Raw genomic sequence first — 18,557 nt, forward strand, 5'->3', positions numbered from 1 at the left:
AACAACAACAACAGGGCCCACTCCTAAAGATTATGATTTAATTATCTAGGGTGGTGTTTTTAAAGGCATTCCGACTCTATTTCATGGCATCCATGTCTCTGTGTAGCTCTTTGAATATGTAGGATACAATTATAATAGTTCTAATAGCAATTCTGGGTTGGTTTTGAATGATTGTTCTTGTTATAGGTCGTGTTTTCCTGTTTATTTGTGTGTCTGGTAATCTTTGGTTGGATGTCAGACATTGTGGATCTTACCTCTTTGGGAGCTGGTTTTTTGTTTGTTTTTAAGGGTTCCTAGTGGCGCAGTTGTTAAATGCTGAGCTGCTCACTGGAAGGTTGGGAGTTTGTACCCCCTGCGGCTCCATAGGAGGAAAGAGCTGGTGACCTGCTTTTACAAGATTACATCCTAGAACACTCTGTGGGTGTTTGACTCTGCTATGTGGACTTGCCATGAGTCTGAATTGACTCAAAAGCACACGATTTTTTAAAATTCCTGTAAATCTTTGCAAGGTCTTGTCCCCCATCCACCTGGGATGCATTTAAGTTACTTGGAAACAGTTTGAGTGACCTTTTTGGGCTGGCTTTTACGATCAGTTAAGGGCTCCAGAGCAGTTCTCAGTCAAGGGCTAACTGCTTCCCATTACTAAGCAAGGCCTTTCAGGGGTCCTCTACCCAAAACTCCATTAATTATGAGTTTTTACAATCTGGCTACTGGCTGCAGGCACTATTCCTGGCCTTGTGACAGTGCCAGGCACAGTTCCCTGTAATTCTCTTGGTCATTCATCCCCCAGCCATAGGCTGCTCCCTTACACCCATGTGCTAATCAGGCCTCAATTGAGGACTCAAGGGGCCTCTACTGTTTCAGAATGCTCTCTGAGTATTGTTCCCTTGTAGGTCATTCTAAATTGTAGCCTGTAGCCATGAAAAACCGAACTCACTACCGTTGAGTTGGATCTGACTCCTAGCGACCCCTCCTCAGGTCTCCGACGCAGTATCAATACAGAAGCAGATTGCTCAACCTCAGAAAAAGCCATACAAGGTGTTCTGTCCTTTCCGCACCCAAAGCATTTTCTGACTCTTTACTTTCAATGTGAGAGGAGCTGTGGTGGCTCGATGGTTAAGCGTTCGGCTGCTGAGCAGACGGTGGACAGTTTGAACCCAGTCAGAGACTCCAGGGGAGAAAGGCCTGGTGTTCTTTTCCCGTAAATATTCCAACCTAGAGACCCCTGTGAGGAAGATCTACATTGTCACGTGGGGTCACTATGAGTTGAAAAGCAACTTGATAGCACTTAACAACAGCTCCGGCTTTAAGTGAGCTGAACATTTATCTGCCAGTAGTCCTGTTGGCATTGTTGAATTATGTTTAACTGCACAGGTGGAACAAATCAACAAACCAAACATCAATCGTACCAAACTGTTCATTAAAAGGACCTCTCCCCAGAGCCTGGCACAAAGTCCTCTTTAGACAGGCCTGCATGTAAGAGCAGGAGAGGAGCTGCAGTGAAATATAGACTAATTGAGCTAATTAATGACTTCTTTTCTTTGCTCTTCCTGAGGCTGTTGTTGAACTGAACCAGGGGTACAATTTGGAGAAGGAAGGTGAGAATGGTTGCACAGTTTGAAGAACATAATCAATGTCTGTGAATTTTACATGCGGAAATGATTGAACTGCGATATTTTTAGCTGTGTACATATTCAAAAAAAAAAAAAAAAAAAAACCAGCTAAAATTTTTTAAAGAAAAAAACAAAACTGGAATTGCTACAGGGCTCCTTTCCCCTCTCCAGTCCTCAGGAATTATCCGTTCTAATGCCGTGGTATTGGTTTGAGGGGCTCCTGGACAAGTGTCCATGCACCTGCGCTGGGCTGGAGACTGAGGCGAGAAGGAAGGCGCTGGGAGTTTGTTCCATGCCAGTGACTTTACGTGAGTTGGGGAGATGGCAAAGGAAGGCTGTGCAGGATTGGAAGGAAGCACTATTTATTAAATGAGATGATACCGTACAACTTCTCGACCTCAGGACTGGCACAGAATACCAACAAATGAGAGCCATTGTTATTATCAAGTGCCTCTTCCGTCCATATGTCACTATTTCTGTTGTCTCCTCTCACTCCCTTAGTCAGTCTCCATCCCAGAGAAGAGGGAAGTGAGGCTGAGAGTGTTGAGTGCACTGCTAGTGGCGGGGAAGTCAGGGCGCACACCCAGGCCTGATCCTGAAGTGGAAGCTCTTATGTGGAATAGCATTATCGCAATATCCACATATCCCGCCATACCTTGGTATTTCTTTCTTTCTTTCTTTCTTTTTTTTTGCTCCCTCAATACAATTAGGTTGTCTGTTGTTGTTTGTTTGAGAGAAATAAAGTGATGGTAGAAAGTACAGAGGCAGGGAGTCTCCTCCCGACATTTGAACTTCAAGACTGAGGTCTCCAGGCAAACAGAAGCATGCAGGGAAAGGCTGGTTGACCTGGGAGGAAACAAAGGCTAGTCTGTCTTGCCTTTGGAGATGAGCATCCTGGGAGAGGGGAGATGGGATGTTCCCATGTGGTGGATGGGATTGAGAGGGACACTTGACCAGAGGGAACTGTGTAGGTAAGGATGTCTCCAGGGTGGCCTAATAATCCACGACCAATGGATAGCCCTGTAGTCACCATCTAGATGGATGAGGCCAAGAATGAGATGGACTCTGTCCTTTCTGTCTTGTCACTTTGCAAGCATCTAGATCTTAGCTACAGCCACAGGCTAAAGACCATGTGGAAAATCACACAGACTGAGATTAAGTTTCTTCTTGCCAATCTGGGTGTTAGGTTTAGCATTGGAAAAAATGAAGGAAGTTTTATTTATTGAATATGCATGCTGAGTTTCATATTTGCCACACACATTTTGTTATATCCCTGTCTCCTGAAATGAGTGGGTTAAAATGGTGCCATTAGAGGTTGTATCAGGCAGCTACTGCTGCATAACAAAGATGTCCAGAATTTGGGTAGCATGTGAAAACAATTGTTCATTTCTCACTTGTCTGCACATTGTCTAAAGCGGTTTGGTTGGTCTTGTCTGGGCTCTGTTGGGCAGTTCTCAACTACCAGCCTAAGCTCAGAACTGGCATGCTATCTCACCTGCCCTTGTTCCATGGCCCAGCAAACAAGGTGGCCAAAACCAAAGTTAGGTGCAGAGAAGCCGACTCCATTTTGTGGGAGCAGCTGAAGAGGTTCATGGCAAGGGCATGGAGGGAGGGAGACACAGATAAGCAGGCCAATGAATCCATCTACCATGGAGGTCTAGAGAGAGGTTAAAGTGGATGTAAGGACCTTGTGGAGAAGAGAAGACTAGGGTTGGACCCTGATGAAGGCACTGAGTTTGGCCAGGCAGAGATGAGGGAAAATGGCATGCTAAGTGGTATGAGTGGCCCCAGAAAATCATTAGCACTAAGCCAGCGGTTTTCTGGGAGGCACAAAGAATCCCTCACTAGGCTACTAACTGAACAGTTGCAGGTTGGGGTCCACCAACAGACACCCTGAACAAAGGCTTGGTGGTCTTGAGGAAAGTCAGCCATTGAAACCCTATGGACACATCTGGAGTTGCCATGAGTTGGGATCCACTCAGTGGGCACTGGTTTTAGACAACAACAAGGCAAGTTTGACAGACAATGGGGTAGTTTGTAGCCATTGTGATCCTAGCAAACCACTGACTGAACCTGAGCTTTGGAGACCCAACTGCAATTCACACTCTTCTGTGAGGACAAATGAAAATGCTTGCTTCCTCTTTAAGTGAATATAATTTTCAAAATCCCATAAGGTATTATTGGTTAAACAGCATAAAGGCATAGTAAATTTTCCCACAGGAAATGGTGCAGTTACTCTTTTCTATGGGGAATAAATACCAAGTTCTAAGTAGTATTTTTGGATGCATTCATTGAGTAACTACTTCAGCCCGCCCTCCCTTCTACTGTGTCTCGTGTACATGATGGATGGCTGCTGATGGATGCAATGGGTAATTTTGCCATCCACAGCCCCACTATGCTCATTTTGCATTAGAAAATCTCCATACTTTTCTAAAATGACTTAGAAACATTTGACCTGCCGGTCTCAGCCCCTAGGATAGAGTGGAGGTTGTGGAAAGAACTCTTCATTTGAAACTCAGCTTTTGAGGGACGTCCAATCAAGAAGAAAAGATGTGTGGAGTAACCAGTGCAGAGGAATCTGTGTGCTAGCCTGCCAGTCCTGTCATGACAAATTCAGCCTCATACACCTGGACGTTATTTTTGGAGGTTAATAAAATAATGGGAAGGCTGTCACTTTTCTAACTCCTTCTTAATACACAAAGGCTTTCCTTATTGAGGTGTGTGATCCATGATTTCCCCCAATGGTTCAAATGGAGGTCCAGTGGAATTTGTCACAGGTGCCATCAGGATAATTATAGGCATCATTGGCCCGACAAATGGGTTCCTTTCCAAATGAGGCACCACTTGTGCTGGCAGGTTTAAGATCCAAGAACAGAAGCCACATTCCGAACAGCAGAGCCAGTATGACTTAGAAATGGATGGATTGAGAACTCAGAGACTGAGATCCTAGACATGTCCCTGAAGGACCGCTGAGGCTGGGTGTCTGTCTGTGGGACCAATCAAAATGAAAAGAAGGCCCAATGGCAGACAATGTCCCTGCTAGTGCATTCCCATCACATAGCAACATGGCTGCTCCTCAGCCCCGGTTTTGACTGTATGTGGGAAAGGTGACTCAGGAGGAGAAGGCAGAACTGAAATGAGGACCTGGTTTTAAATGCAACGAGACACCTAGCTTAACTGGACAGATGTTAATCACTATACAAGGACACCCAGACTCATTAGCACCTTCCTCACTGAACAGGATGATGGGAGGAGAGGCTTTCCTGAGGAGTCCCAAATTCTGTACTGGCCTCTTCGATTAGCTGCTGCTTCTCACCTGATTCACCCGAAAACTTAGCTCCAATGGATTAAAACAATAAATGGAATACATGGGCCACATATGGGATAAGTCTGACGGAAGGGCTGATGGAAGGTAGGCTTGTTTGGAGCTCTACAGTCCATCAAGGACTTACTGGTTTCCATATTTCTATTCTGCCTTGGACTGGCCTCATCCCAATACTGGCTCTCTTCATGAACCCAAGGTGGCTGCAACTCCTAGGGTGACATGCATCCTCTAAAAACAAGGACATCTCTGCCCCAACCTTCCCAGAAACATGCCACTTGGACCTTCCAGGGGCTCAGCACTTTGGAAAGGAACTGGGGGATGCATAGTGGTAAGGCATTTGTCCACTGCAGTAAACTCTAGACTCCTGGATTTCACAGGGGAGGCATATGTCAAACACCTTGTAGAACAGTAAAGCAACACTGTCAAGTTCTCATTCTGCCAGGTGAGAAACTTGCCAACCACTGGCTCTACCAACCACAGTGACCCAAAGAAGTGATGCCAACAAGCATGTGACTGTTACCTCCTCGTTCCGTTATTGAAAAACCAAACATTGAACATCCCCAAAGCAGGAAAGATACAATATCAAAACAAACTTAGAAAACAATGTGCACACACACACAGGGAGGTGGATTAGCATTTGAAATGTAATTCTTGTGTTGCCTTTATTTCTCTTAGGCCGTCCTTGTTGAGAACTTGCCCACGTGGTCTTGAATCTGTGCATCTCATGTTAAGCCTGTGGCCCCAGCATCAGCAGAGTGGAAGCACGGTCCCCGTCCCACCATTCCCCAGCTATCTGACCTTGGGAAGCACATTTTGACTTTGTGCTTCACCATCCTCCACTTCCCAGGAGGATGAGGACAGAAATGACCTCACAGAGTTGGTAGGAAAAAGTGAGATGACATGTGGGTGCTGGGGACAGACCACACATATTTGTCCTAGTTAATCACTATGGTGTATTGTCATTATTGAAGAACAGGGCCCTTTACCAGTGGCCTCGAGGTCCTCTTTCAAGGACCCAGAGACAAGCCCAGCTGTGCCAGCCTTCACCTCTGTAAGTCACAGAGAAACTGCTTGTGGTGTCACCCCACCTTTCCTGGTTATGACAGTGGTAGGCAGAGGAGCTGCAGCCGTGGACGCTGAGACCCAATTCCCTCCCTGGACCCACATCCTCTGTGATGGGACTCTGTAGCTGCTGTCAGTGGGGCCTGGTGTCTCTTTCTCTTGGCCTTGAATCTAGGCTGGCCTGTGGCTTCCTTTGACATGCAGAATGTGAAGATGTGAGCTGGGGAAGGAGAAACCATGAGAAAGAGACCACCCCAGGAGAGGCCATCCTAGACCAGCTGGCCCCAGTGAATGGCAGTGAAGTCCAGCCAGGTCAGCCTAGAGCCGTCCTGGCAACCGGAGGCTTGCAAACGATGATACATCACTATGGTCTTAAGCCACTGAAGCGCAGGATGGTTTGTGAGGATGCCATGGAGATGGTGACCCTGTGTGTAACTGACTGGCACCCTGCCTGGCCCTGTGCCACCCTCAAGCACCGCCATGTCTGAGCCCATGTTGCAGCACTGTGCCAACCCATCCTGGTGAGGCTCTTCCTCCTTTTGACTGACCCTCTACTTTATCAAACATCATGCCCTTCCCCAGACACTGATCATGATAACTGTCCACAGTCTTGCCGTCCTTGCTTCTAAGGAGAGGTCTGGCTGTACTTCTTCCAAACACATTTGGTCATTATTCTGAGAGTCCATGGTGTATTTTCCACCAGCACCATAATTCAAAGACGCCCATTTTCTTTGGTCTTCCTTATTCATTGGCTTGCTGTCACGTATGTATGAGATGATTGAAAAGACTAGATCTAGGGTCAGACACACCTTAGTCCTCAAAGTGACATCTTTGCCTTTTAACACTGTGAAGCAATCTTTTGCAGCAGATTTGCCCAAGGCAATATGTTGTTTGATTTCTTGACTGCTCTTTACATGGGCGGTGATCGTGGATCTGCGTAAAATGAAATCCTTGGCAACTTCAGTCTTTTCTCTATTTATCATGATGTTGCGTATTGGTCCAGTTGTAAGGATTTTTGTTTTCTTTATTTTGAGATGTAATCCATACTGAAGGCTGGAGTCTTTGATCTTCATCAGTAAGCAATAGTGAGCTGATAAAGAAACTGCCTGGAGCATTTTGTATAATAAACAGCAATTTGCCAAGTCAGGAAATGCAGGTGTGCCTTACTTTTCACCATCCATGTTCCTGGAAAGGCCTCTGTTCACATCCTCCCTGCTGCTCTATTGATAATCATCATGACCTTTCATCAGTGCCAGGGTCTCCAAACAGGTCTTTTGGCTTCTGACCAAATTCTCATGTTTTAATACCTTAGAGGCCTTTGTGTAGGAGGGAACACCCAGCAAATCTGGCTAACAGTTTCTGGGACAGTTATAATGCACCAGACCCTGCTCATTCAATCTTCATAATGCCCTTATGGGCTATTGTTGATATCACCCCCATTTTGCAGATGAGGAAATCAAGGAAGAACTCTTAGCTATGATGAAGCTGGATTTGAAGCCAGAGACAGTGTTTTCCCAGGCTCTTAACTGCCATTCTGAGCTCCTCTCAGCCATCGCTGGTGCTTTCTCTAATGCTCAGTTTATTAAGATCCCAAGTGTGACTTGCAACATTTTCATTTAAACATTACTTATAAGGAGCTCCGGTGGCGTAGTAAGTAAGGCGTTTGGCCGGTTCAAACCCACCAGCTGCTCTGCCAGAGGAAGGTGAGGAAATCTACTTCTGGGAAGATTTACAGCCTTGGAAACCCAGTGGGTTTTGCTATGAGTTGGAATCAACTTGATAGCAGTGTTGTTTTTTTTTTTTTTGTGGTGCAATGATTAAGTGCTCAGCTGCTAATCAAAAATTTGGGGTTTTGAATCCTTCCAATGACTGTGTAGGAGAAAGACCTGGTGGTCTCCTTCCATAAAGATTGCAGCCATGGCAACCCTGTGAGCAATCCCACTCTGACATACCAAGTTGCTCCAAATCGGAATCCACATGATGTCCTCAAAAACAACAGCAGCATATGGCTAACCCACCAGATATTCATTTTATAAATCAAATTATCTTATAAATTTAAAATTGATTATAGTCTTGATCTTAGTCTGCTAAACAATTTAGAAAATGTGCAAGTCTATTAGGCCCAATTCCTTCAAGTGCTTCACGCATCTTAAAACACAAACACATTATTATCATAGTTTATAAAAATGGGATCACACCTGCATTTCAAGCCTCTTCAAAATAGCAGCACTATGGTTCCAAATCACTTCACAACCATCTCTAACCTCATTTCCATGTCTTCCTGGTGCCAGTGTCGCCTTACCAAGCACTTGAGAAAAAGATCAGGATCTGGGGCCCCTAAGGTCACTGATGGAGAGATTGTGACTCCCAGGGTAATTCCACCCCTGCCTGCAGTGACTGGATGTGCACTGTTACCTACCTCATTTCGACAGTGGAAGTAAAGAATGTCCTGACAGGGAAGCCTCCTCTGCTATTGCACCTCATTAGTTACCTGTGCATGTACCTAGATTACGGTCAACAAGAAACAAATACATCTAACAGAGTGACTTTCCCTTCGTACAACTATATTTTAAAACCCCAAACTCAAACAGTTGCCATCAAGTGATCTTGGACGGGGCTGCAAATATGACCCAATCATATTAACTATCTGTACGTGTCTGATGGTGTAGTGGGTAAGGCATTTGGCTGCTGACCAGAAGGTCATTCATTCAAACCCACCAACTACTCTGTAAAGATTTTCAACCTTAGAAACCCAATGAGGGTTGCTTTGAGTCAGAATCAATTTGATGGCAGTGGTTTTGGTATATGTATATATGCATACACACACACATATACACACATATCCATCTCCATCACTGTTGGTTTGTCATACGTGATGGTTTGAATGTTGCTATGATGCTAGGAGCTAGGCCACTGGTATTTTGGATGTCAGCAGATTCACCCATAGTGGAGAGGTTTCAGCAGAGCTTCCAGACTAAGACTGGGAAGAAAGGCCTGGAGACCTACTTCCAAACCTCAGTCAGTGAGAACTTAATGGACCAAACTGAGCATTGTCTGCTAGAGGGTATGGAAGAAGAGGCCCCGGGGCTACAGAGACTCAAACCCCACAGTGGCTACAACCATGGACTCGGGCTCACCCGCGATGGTGACGACAGGGCAGGACCAGGCAGTGTTTCATTCTGTTGAACACGGGATTGCCATGACTCAGAGACGACTTGAAGGCAGCTAACAGCAGCAACAACACACACACATACACACACATCTGTGTGTGAACTTGTGTGTATACTTGATTTTTAAATAGGAAAATGTCAGACGTAGAGGAAAGAATGCAGTGACTCCATCATGAAGATTTGATGTTTGTCCTGATTTCTTCACCTTGTCTCCTTCGACTGCTGTAAATTACAGCCGTTGCGACATCGCACTCTAATGGGACTGTGTGCATCTCTGTGGAATACGGTGTCTTCCCTGCTTAACCCCCTTGCCATCATCTCCAGGACAATGGTTCCTTGTCACTGTAGCCTCAGCCCATGTTCGCATGTACCCCATTGTACTTCTGCTGGTTTGTTCATGCAGAACTAGTTCAGGGTCAGGCTCCATACGGCCTGTTGCATCGATGAAGTACCTTCATTTAGAGAAATACCCCCACACTCTCCTAGGGACAGGTGTTTGGTAAGGAGCCCCTAGGCCTGTTCTGTAGACCACCACACATTGTGTATCATCAAAGCTGCCTCCCCCGCTTGTTCCGGGGCCTGCAGCATGTCTTGTAAAATGGACGTTCAGTCTGACCTTCTTATTAGGCTCAGGGAACACTCTTTGGCAGGTATACTGTGGTGGTGATGCCTGTAACACTGTGTCCCACCCTGAGACACATCAGTCTGGCTGCTTTGCCATCTGCGATGCTGAGTTTTCTCAGTTGGGTTCAGATCCCTCCATTGCATGACTGTCTCCTAGTAACCAGCCAGGTGTGAGAGAGGAGCCCTGGTTGTACAATGGTCAGGTACTGGGTTGCCAACCCATGGTTCCAATCCACCAGCTTCTCTGAGGAAGAAAGATCTGGTGACCTGTTTCCATAAAGATGACAGCCTAGAACCCCATCTGGGGCAGTTCTACTCTGTCACATGTGGTCACTGTCACTCACTGCCATCAAGTCAGATCCGACTCATAGTGACCCCTCCTTGGGTTTCCGAGGCAGTCTATGGCAGCAGATTGCCCAACCTTCCTTCTGAGGAGTGGCGGGTGGGTTTGAACCACCAGCCTTCTGGTTAGCAGTCAAATGTTTTAGGCACTGTGCTAAGAGCTCCTTGGGCGTGCGCTCACCACATGACCCACGTTACTGGATGCTGTGGAACACCTCCAGATCAGTCAACAGACTCGATCCTGATGATGAAGAAGTGACGCTCTGCCCTACCTTGTAGCTGTAATTGTCGTTCAATTCTGATGTGTCCCATAGCCCAGCTTTCTGTGCTTATCCATTGACACTGTCTGTAGCTTTCTTCTACAAACACACTTTCCTTCCTCCGGACACCTCACTGTGCCTGGTGGGGAGCTGGGTCCTGGCCAGAGCTCGGAAGAAGACAGACTCACGTACAGTCTTTGCAGAGTGTGTCACTTGGGGAGGACACGACAGAGGTGCCTGCAGTGAAGGGTGGCCCTGGTCCTAGAGGGCTGGCTAGGAGTGGGGAGTGGGGTCACTGCCACGTCTCCCGGGGGCCTAGCTTGCTCCTTGTTCTCTCTCTGGCTGCTCTGAGGCTTGTACTTTGCCTGGAAGCAGATCCCGCAGGCCCACCTCTCTCTGGCCACTCAGCATCCTATTTCCCACACAATACTGCTTTCTCATTCCTGACTTGTCATCTGTGGCCAGGGTGGGAGCCCAGGGTCCCAGCCACACAGGCAGCCTCCAGGGTTGGGTGGGAGCAAATCCTGTGAGACAACTGTGATCGAGGCACTTGTGGTTTGTTGTGTGGGCTGCCAGCCGATCCTGACTCACAGTGACCCTCTCAGACAGGACACAGCCTCCCAGAGGGCATCCTGGCTGTTGTCTTTGTGGGAGCAGGTTGCCAGGTCTTTCTCCTTTGAAGCAGCTGGGTGGGTTTGAACCACCAACGTGTCCATTAGTAGCCAAGCACTTAACCGTTGTGCCACCGGGGTTCCCTTCTCATGGTTTGGTCTACAATAGCCCCACAGAGACACGGTGGTATGGAGCCCTAGGACTTGCAGGAGGGTCTACAGTGCTTGTCCTTTGGGGCCCCGTACTCCCCTCTGTGTGCCCCACCTCCACTCCTAGCCCTGACTTCAGGCCTCTTGATCCTGCTCAGAAGGGTCCTGGCTCCAGGAAGGGTCCTTGCTCCCAGGCTGGCCCCTGATGTTGGGAGCATGCTGCTCCCCTACAGGGATATTTCCCAAGTCAGAGGACCAGGAAGAGATTACTCATCACTGCCCCTGAGAAGTTGCGGGGCTGCTTTCCCTTGACATCTGCAAGGACGTGTGCGCCTCTGAGACGTGAGCATGTCCTCTTGTCCCTACAGGGGATTTCATATCACTTACCGGCTACTGCCTCGGAAACCCAAGGAGGGGTCGCTATGAGTCGGGGCCGACTCAACGGCACATAACAACAACAACAACACCGGCCCACAGTTGCAGATTGCTCAGAGCTGGCCTTGGACGTATGAGAATGGTCATTTTCATCTTCTTGGTTGGTAGACTCATGCCAGATTTTTACCATATCTTTTTTTGAGATGGTGTTTAATTAAGATTTTTAAAATTTCAAATAAAAACATTTCTCACACTATGTATTAGGAAACAAGCACTTGACTACTAATGGAAAGGCTGGCAGTTCGAACCCACCCAAAGGCTTCCGAGGTTTCCACTCAGAGGCGCCTCTAAGGAAAGGACTTGTAATCTACTTTAGAAAAACCAGCCGTTGACAACCCTCCGGGCACAGCCCTCCTTGGGTGCCCAGGGGGTTGCCATGTCCTGGAACTGATCGGACGGCAACCGGTAGGTAGCTGGTGTGTGTTGGATGTTACAAGAAAGCCCAAAACCTAAGGAATGCAACCCCCAAAATGAAGAGAACCAAACAACAAAAGGAGGGAAGAAAGCCAAGGAATAAATATGCCAGTCAATAGATAATGACGCAGCGATTGAATAACCACAGCTGCACAGATGAAAAAACAAGATACTTGTCAGGGACAATTACCCTTCAAGCAACTTGATTCTGTGGGATTTTCTCAAAAAAGAGTCATTCAGAAATAAAACAGCTGCTTTTAAGGGGGAAGGGGCCGCCTCTTGGAATAACTGCTATTGCTGGGGAGAGGACCGAAGGAGGCAGAAGGAGCCGGCCGCCTGACGTGCACGTGGTGGCTGTGAAACATGGCAGCCCGAGCTGGTCTCCAGGACACAGGCGCATTAGCCCCATGCCAGGCATCGCTTCAGAACTGCCAAACTGGGAGGTCTCACAGCTCCTATGACGGAAATGGGTAGCTGAGTCAGGAAGACTCATTTTCTCGAAGGTTTCTGGGTTGAAGTTCAAACACTGAAAACCTTGTTGGGGACATCCTTGACTTCCACCTGACTACTCCTTTCCAGAGTGGGTGCGGGGTCCTTTGAAGCACTGGGCCATTTCCTTTTGATTTGTCAATGGACCTGGAAAGCCCGTTGCGTTCCACCATTTTGATGGCGTGTCAGCCTTCATTTCATTTCTGCTTCCTTCCAGAAGTGCCTGGCTCCCTGACAGTGTCTGAGAATCAAAGCTCCAGTTGTCCCTGCAGAGTGAGCACCAGGGCCCATTGTAGAGAGAATCCTAGGTGCCAGACAGGGGCTCTGATGGTGCAAAAGTTAGGTGCTCAGCTGTTAACCCACCAGCTGCTCTGTGGGAGCAAAGGCCTGGTGATGGGTTCCTGTAAGGGTGACAGCCATGGAAGCCACACGAGTGGTTCTGTTCTGTCACATGGGTCACTGTGTGTCAAAATCCACTGGACGGCCTCCAAAAACAACCGCCAGAGAAACCACAATGTGCCAGGCCCTGGCCAATCTCCCATCACCTTGAACCTGAGGCCACAGCCTCTGCCTTGCAGAGAACAGGAGCCTGGGCCTCAGAAGGCTTCCAAACTTGTTACCGTTCCGCAGCCAGTGAGTGGCAAAGCCCGGGGGTGGAACAGCCAGCACCAGTTGCCCTCAACCCCCTGTGGGTCGCAGTAAACTGCTCCAGGGACGATGCATGGCTGATTTTTAGAAGCAGGTCGTAAGCATTTCTTCTGAGGCACCTCTGGTTGGACTCAAACATCCAACCTTTTGTTTAGCAGCTGAGCAGATTCACTTTGCACCACCCAAGGGACTCTGGGATAGAAACCAACTAAAACCTACTGCCACTGAGTCGGTTCTGACTCATAGTGACCTCCATTGGGTTTCCAAGGCAGTAAATCTTTACAGAAGTCGATTGTCCAGTCTTCCTTAGGAAGCGGAGCGGCTGGTGAGTTTGAACCTCCAGCCTCCTGGTTAGCAGTCAAATGCCTTAGGCTCTGTGTCACCAGAGCATCTTGGGATGGGACCAGATGGTCTAATTTGAAGTCCGTGTCCCTATCCTCCTGACTTTTATCAGTCCAGAACATCTCCCTTGGAGGATATGCAGCTGGGAGTGTTTCTTTACCTGCCCTCTTATCTCCAAACCTTATTCGTTAGCTGTTCCATGTCAGTACCTCACTCAGCAAGCTAGGATTCAGCCCACACTCCTCTCCAGAAACGAATGGAGGGTACCAACGCTTCCCAAGCAGCAGAATTCCATTACCTCCTGGGCAAGTAGGAGTGGAACAGCTGGCCGGGGTCTGTGCTGCCAACCGTCTGTTTCCTCTAGAACACACGTTGCCAGCTGAATCTATAGAATTCTTGTCATTGTCACACTAGCAAACAAAAGTCAAAGCCACTACTGTTGAGTGGATTCTGCCTCAGTGACCCTATAGCACGGAGGAGAACTGCTATGGCGGGTTTCCGAGGCTGTCATCTTTATGGAAATAGACTGCTCCATCTTTCTCCCATGGAGTGCCTAATGGGTTTGAACCACTGACGTTTCAGTCAGCTGCTGAGTGCTTAACCACTACTGTACCAGGGCTCCTTATGTTAACCCCCAACACCAAACAGACCAAATCCACTGTCTTTCACCCTAGTGACCCGATAGCACAGAGTACAGCTGCCCCACAGGGTCTCCAAGGCTGTGATCTTTACAGAAGCAAAGCCCCAAGCACACCCACTGCTGTGGAGTCGATTCTGACCTACAGCACCCCTAGAGGACAGAGTGGAACTGCCCCACAGGGTTTCCAAGGCTGTCAGTCTTTAGGAAGCAAAGCCCAAGCCACACCCACTGCCCTGGAGTCGATTCTGACCCACAGCGCCCCTAGAGGACAGAGTGGAGCTGCCCCAGTGGGTTTCCTAGGCTGTCATCTTTGTGGAAGCAGGCTGCCTCATCTTTCTCCCCTGAAGCGGCTGGTGAGTTTGAATCATCGTTGACCATTTGGTTACCAGTGGAGTGCTTAACGACGGTATCACCAGGGTTCCTCATAACTGGGGCTGGAATGGGGAAAATCAGCTGGTTGTTTTCCTAACCCCACTGTTGTACAGTCCCCTCCTCCTTGTGCCTCATCAGCTGTAGGATTCTATGTCTTGGTCACAAAATATTTTGTACAGTGCTGACAAACAGCCCCTCCCCTAAAATTTCTTCACTTGATAAATTATATGTTTCTTCTGGAAGTGCGCTTGCCAGATTTCAGTATTAACTGAGTGCAGGTCTCTATTCTAAAAAGAATTCTAAATAATTCTATATATTTAGAATTTATCACCATTGTTTCAACCATGCACCGTCCTTATCCCTCTGTAAGTGTTTTGCCTCGATCGTACAGAAGCCAGACAATGCATTTCAGAATGTTGGACCAAACACCCATCTCAAAACAGAGGGTACATTTGAAAATACCGTTGTCTGCAATGTTGAACCATGCAGTCCATTCCTTCTGCATAGAAGAGATTGGACTGTCATTTCTACATTTCCACAGTCACACCGATGGTCAAGGACTTCTGACAACAGACTGGAGCCCCCACACAGCGGACGGATTTGAGGAAGAGGTTCCCCAGCACAGACTAGGGGGAATATTTGATGATATCTGTCTACTGGGGACGAGGCAGTGGTGATGCGGTGGAATATCTGTATTCCATGTGGGAAAGTCAGGCTGTAATCCTGGCCACCATGTGTCTGCAACAGCTAAACTCACTACCGTCGAGTCGGAGCCGACTCATAGTGACCCCCCTTGGGTCTCCGAGGCGATATCTCTATGGAAGTGGGTCGCCCCACCTTTCTAGGATGCTCAGCAGGGTCAGTGGGGCTTCCAGACTGACGTAGACCAGGGAGAAGTGCCTGGGGCCCCACTTCAGAGACCCGGTCGGTGAAAATCCTGTGGGTCGGGAGAGTCCAGTCGACAGCCAGACACGTGGATGGCCCAGCACTGGGCACCGTCTGTTTCCTTCCACTGAGTGTGGGGTCATCATCAGATGGGGTCAGTCAACAACCGTCTATGTGGACGGCACAGGACCGGGCAGTGTTTCCTTCCAGTGGGAAGGGGGTCATCACTCAGAGTCTGCCAACAACAGTCTTTGTGCGAGTGAGCCCTGAGGGTAAAAGGAAGGAATTAATTTCTCAAAACTCAAGACATAAGTTCCTTTCAAAAATGAGGGACTCTGGGCAGAAAGGACACCTGGAGGTTCTCAAGCTAGGTGGTGCTGGCCCACCTTGGACCCCTGCCAAGGAGTAATTCCCAGAAGGTCACCATGGAAACACAGTCTTCACCGGTGATTGGAACTGTGTTGGGTGGTTATCCAGACAGTGACTTTGTGGAGAAGGCAGATCTATCTCTGTGTCAGAGTCAGGTAGGTCCTGTCCTAACCAGGCAGCCTGCTGGGGCCCGTGGTCGGGGAACCTGAGCTCAGGGGGTCACTGGGCAGACTTGGAGAGCATCGCACCCCAGCCTGGCTCTGAGCCTGGACCTTGCCCTGTGTAACAAGATGGGGTTCTTTTTCTCCCCCACATCTCTTCCCCCTTTTCTTGGTGGTTTTCCTTGCCAGCCTTCATCCTGGGCTTCACCCTGTCTCATGCAAAACCAAGCATTTACTGAGTGCCAGACCCTGTGCGGGGGATGACAGTGAGGGACAGAGGCAGAGTCCTAGCCCTGCTGGATCTGAGATTAGAGAGAAGAACCCAGACAAAGAAAGAGTCAATGGGCAGAGAGAATGGACGAGCTCAGAACATCGGTCCAAATGCCTGAAGAAAACAAAGCCAGGGTAACCACATCACGGGGGGAGGAATGAGTATCAGTGTGTGTCAGTGAGTGTGTGATGAGTGTGTGTGAGTATCAGTGTGTTTGAAAGTGTGTGAGTGAGTGCGTGTGTGTGAGTGATTAGAGTATCAGTGTGTGTGTGAATGTGTGAGTGAGTGTGTGTGGGTGAGTAGAGTATCAGTGAGTGTGTGACGAGTGTGTGAGTGAGTGTGTGTGTGAGTGAGTATGTGAGAGTGAGTGTGTGGATGTCAGTTCATGTGAATGAGCATGAATGGTGTGAATGTGCATTTCAGTGTGTGTGAGTGTGTTATTGTGTGTGTGAGTGTGTGATTGTGTGTGATTAGTATGTTATTGTGTGAGAGATGAGTATGTTATTGTGTGTGATTGTGTCAGTATGTGTGATGAGTGTGTGAGTATATGTGTCAGTGCATATGTGTGAGTACATTATTGTGTGTGTGTGTTAGGATGCATGAGAGTGCATGTGTGTGAATGTCTGTGTGTCACTATGTGAGTGTGTGAGTGTGTGTGTCAGTGCATGTGTGTGTAACTGTGTCAGTATGTGAGTGTGTGTGAATGTGTAACATTGTGACTGTGTTTTGGTTTGTGAGTACATGTGAGTGTCAGTGTGTGAGTGTGTGTGAGAGTGTGTCAGTAAGTGTGTATGAGTATGAGTGAGTATGTCAGCATCAGTGTGAGTGAGTGTGTCTGTATGAGTGTGCATTTCAGCATGTGTGAGTGTGTTATTGTGTGTGTGCATGATTGTGTCAGTATGTGTAATGAGTGTGTGAGCATGTGTGTCAGTGAACATGTGAACAGTGTGTGTGTGAATGAATGTTAGTGAGTGTGTATGAGTGTGTCTGTGAGTGTGTGTGTGAATGAGTGTTGAGTGTGTCAGTATGTGAATGTGCATGAGAGTGTGTGTGTATATTTCAGCAATGTAAGTAAATATGTGTGTGAGTGTGTGAGTGTTTTGGTATGTAAGTGTGTGTGTGTGAGTGTGTGTGTGCGAGTGTGACTGAGTGGCTTGCTGATGGTGGCACCAATGCTTGTGACTTGTCCCCTTACCTATTTCTGAGCATTTGCCCTGTGTGTGCTTTGGAGGGGTACGGTTAAGCACACACACATGTGAGTATGTGCTCTTCTGGGATAATTGACTTTTTTTTTTTTTTTAATCATTACATAACAATGTCCCTCTCAAGGAACCCTGGTGACACAATGGTTATGCATTTAGCCACTAACTGAAAGGTCAGGCTTCAAACCAAGCAGCTACTCTGGGGGAGAAAGATTGACAATTTGCGTCTGTAAAGATGGCAGCCTGGGAGACCTTTGGGCCAGTTCTCTGTCCCTGGAGGGTGCTGTAAGTTGGAGCTGACTTGATGGCAGTGAGCGTCAATGTCCCTCCTGAGGAGCCCTGGTGGCTCATTCTTGAGCACACAGCTTCTGAGCTAAAGGCTGGTGGCTCGACTGTACCCAGCAGCGTGGCGGCAGAAAGGCCTGGTGACCTGTGTCCATGAGGATCACACCAACGGAATCATAGAGACCACTTCTGCTCTGGAACACATGACCTGCCACGAGTTCAACGTGGCGGCAGTGGGTTGGATCGGCTTTTAATGCCCCTCATCCCTTGTTTTAAACTCCACCTTTCTTGACATTGACACCACTCCCCCACCTTTCTGTTCTTAATGTTCTTGTGGTATATTCTTCTCCACCCTCTTATTTTGATGAATTTGTGTCTACTTAAACAGCCGTCTTTAAACAACATATCGTTGGGTCTTCTTTGAAAAATGCAATTTGCCAGTCTCTGTTGGTAACTGCCGGCTTTAGCGCCCTCACATTTAAGGTGATGATTGATATTGTTGTGATGAAACGATTCGCTTGGCCGCTCGTTTCCCATTGGTTTCACTCATGCGTTGCTTACTTCCTTCCCGTTACTCTGCCTCTGGGTTCAACTGCCCACCTTCACGATTCCATCTTTTCTATGCTATTGTTAATTGCATACACTTCTTAAACACTGTTTAGCAGGTGCCCTGGGATGTAAAACATACATTCTTAACAATCTGAGATCACCTCCAGATGTTATTGTACCCATTCACGTGTACTGGAAGTGTATTTCTAATTCTGTTCCCTATTCTTTGTGCCATTGTCGTCATGAGTGTCTCTGTCATATATGTTACAAACATACACGCCATGCTGTAAGAGCAGGAAACCTCCCCTGTCTGCAGCCCCAGTGACCGCACACTTGGC

Source organism: Orycteropus afer, unplaced genomic scaffold (assembly GCF_000298275.1).
Source record: "Orycteropus afer afer isolate SDZICR_OR568_19922 unplaced genomic scaffold, OryAfe1.0 scaffold00582, whole genome shotgun sequence".
Taxonomy (NCBI): domain Eukaryota; kingdom Metazoa; phylum Chordata; class Mammalia; order Tubulidentata; family Orycteropodidae; genus Orycteropus; species Orycteropus afer.